At 40.7% G+C, this 3014-nt stretch overlaps 1 pseudogene; it reads left to right on the top strand.

The window, feature by feature from the left end:
- Positions 1-347: 347 nt before the first annotated feature.
- LOC102494024 (nucleolin-like) overlaps positions 348-3014 on the top strand; it is a 40977-nt pseudogene continuing 38310 nt past the window's right edge.

The following is a 3014-nucleotide window of genomic DNA, read 5'->3' as shown; positions in this document are numbered from 1 at the left end:
ACAGGTTTTGTGTGATGTCATTTTGCATGAAGAGGGGCTATTTGTGGGTGTTTGGAGTCCAGTAGCAGAAACCAATGAGACTAGAAAACCTCCATCTCTTAATTGCTGGTCAGCACCAAGTTGGAGTGAGTTCTCAAAGAGTATGTGACACTGTGGCCATGCTATGTTCCTCAGGTTGTTGGTTTGGGTTTGCTGGGTTTCCGTTTCACTAGGAAAAAGAGCTTTTCTATGCATTTGATTATGCTACGTGATACCAACATGTGGGGACTCAGGTCTGGGAAAGAAATATGTTTTAATTATTTATAGTATAGTTTTGTGTTATTTGTTCAATGTTTATTTATCTTATTTTAAGAGGCAAGTAGGAAAGTAGACAAGCTAAAAAAACAAACACACAATTGAACCAGGTAATCTGCAAATGAAAATTATGTGGGAAAAGATTCCTAAGAAATTAGGCTCTGGAGCTGTAGGTTTAAGTTTTAGAACATCAAATATTAGAACTCATTGGTATCAATTCTCTGCTTACCAAACTATTTTGAAATTCCTGTTTTAATTGCTGCCTTAACTTTTTAAAAAGTTTTAATTTGCCAGAGGGTATGTGCACTCATTGGAGAGAGACAAAGAAAGAGAGAATGGTGAGCTTTCAGTCTCGAGCTCTAGCTGGCAGCCGAGCATATGCACTCAGGGATCTTCAGTGTCCACGGCCATCATCAACGCCACTGGAGTTCCTCAAGACTCATCTGTGCCACCCGCCACACACCCCGCCATCATGATGAAGCTCACTAAGGCTGGTAAAAATCAAGATGACCTCCCAGAATGGCTTCTCCTCCAAAGGAAGTAGAAGACAGTGACGATGAGGAAATGTCAGAAGAAGAAGATAGTAGCAGTGGAGAAGAGATTATCATCCCTCAGAGAAAGGTAAAAAGGCTACAGCAATTGCAGCAAAGAAGGTGGTAGTTTCCCCAACAAAAAAGTTTGCAGTTGCCATACCTGCCAAGAAAGCAGCGGTCACCTCAGGCAAAAAAGGCAGCTGCCATATCATACAAGAAGACAGTCACACCAGCCAAAGCAATCCCAACACCTGGCAAGAAGGGAGCCATGCTGGGCAACACATTGGTAGCAATGCCTGGTAAGAAAGGAGATGCCACCCCAGCCAAGGTGGGGAAAGAATGGCAAGAATGCCAAGAAGGAAGACAGCGATGAGGAGGAAGAAGATGACAGTGAGGAAGATGATGAGGATGAGGATGAAGATGAGAATAAATTTGAGCCAGTGGTGATGAAAGCAGCAGATGCCACCCCAGTCTCAGAAGAGGAGGATGAGGATGAAGATGAGGAGGAGGAAGATAAGTCTGAAGAAGAAGCTGTGGAGACAACACCAACCAAAGGAAAGAAAACTCCTGCAAAAGCTGCACCTGTGAAAGCCAATACCATGGCCAAAGATGAAGATGAAGAGGATGATGAAGATGAGGATGATGAGGAAGAAGATAAGGAGGAAGGTGAGGAAGATGATAAGGATAAGGAAGATGAGGAAGAGGAGCCTGTCAAAGAAGCTCCTGTAAAATAAAAGAAGGAAATGATCAAACAGAAAGCAGCTCTTGAGGCCAAGAAACAGAAGGTGGACGCCACAGAACCAACTACATCATTCCATCTGTTTGTTTGAAACCTGAACAATAACAATTCTATTCCTGAATTAATAACTGATATTAGTGATGTTTTCACTAAAGGTGATCTTGCTCTTGTGGATGTCAGAATTGGTACATCTAGGAAGTTTAACGATGTTGACTTTGCATCTGCTGATGATCTAGAAAAAGCTTTGGAACTCACTGGTTTAAAAGTCTTTGGCGCCTCTTTCCTACTGGAACCATGGAGGGTGTTCAAGAGGTGTCCAAGAAAAAAAAAAAAAGGTTCCTGCTGTGGCAGAAACCAAAAAAAAAAAAAAAAGGCTCTTGCTGTGGCAGAAACCACCAAGAAAAGGTTCCTGCTGTGCCAGAAACCCTTAAGAAAAAGCAAAGGAATTTTAGGGAGCTGAAGATCAAGCGCCTGAGAAAAAAACTTTGCTCAAAAGATGCTTTGAAAGGCAAGGAGGAAGCTTATCTATGAAAAAGCTAAGCCCTATCATAAGGGATATAGACAGATGTACAGGACTGAGATTTGCATGGCAGGATGGCAAGAAAAGCTGACAGCTTCTATGTACCTGCAGAACCCAAATTGACATTTGTCATCAGGATCAGAGGTATCAATGAAGTGAGCCCAAAGGTTCTACAGGTGTTGCAGCTTCTTCGTCTTCACCAGATCTTCAATGGCACCTTTGTTAAGCTCAACAAGGCCTCAATTAACATGCTGAGAATTGTGGAAACGTATATTGCATGGGGGTACCCGAACTTGAAGTCAGTAAATGAACCAATCTACAAATGTGGTTATGGAAAAATCAATAAGAAGTGAATTGCTTTGATAGATAACTCTTTGATTGCTCAATCTCTTGGTAAATTTGGCATCATCTGCATGGAGGATTTGATTCATGAAATCTATACTGTTGGAAAACACTTCAAATAAGCAAATAACTTCCTGTGGCCTTTGAAATTATCTTCTCCACAAGGTGGAATGAAGAAAAAGACCACCCATTTTCTAGAACGTGGAGATGCTGGCAACAGGGAAGACCAGATCAACAGACTTATTAGAAGGATGAACTAAGGTATCCACTATGATTATTTTTATAATCTGGTCAGTAAATAAACAGTTACTGTTCTCAAACTGAAAAAAAAAAAGTTTTTAGCAATGAAATTAAACTAGAGAAACCAAAAGGAAAAGACGGTAAGAAAGATTGAGATGCAAGAACACTTTTGGCCAAAAATCTTTCCTACAAAGTCACTAAGGATGAATTAAGAGAAGTATTTAAAGATGCCATGGAGATCAGAATAATCAGCACAGGTGGAAAAAGTAAACGGATTTCTTATATTGACTCTAAGACAGAAGCTGATGCAAAGAAAACCTTTGAAGAAAAGCAAGGAACAGGATTG

Source organism: Tupaia chinensis, unplaced genomic scaffold (assembly GCF_000334495.1).
Source record: "Tupaia chinensis unplaced genomic scaffold, TupChi_1.0 Scaffold000126_2, whole genome shotgun sequence".
Classification (NCBI taxonomy): Eukaryota; Metazoa; Chordata; class Mammalia; order Scandentia; family Tupaiidae; genus Tupaia; species Tupaia belangeri.
Note: the sequence above shows the minus strand (reverse complement) of the source record. Positions and strands in the feature narration are given on the sequence as shown.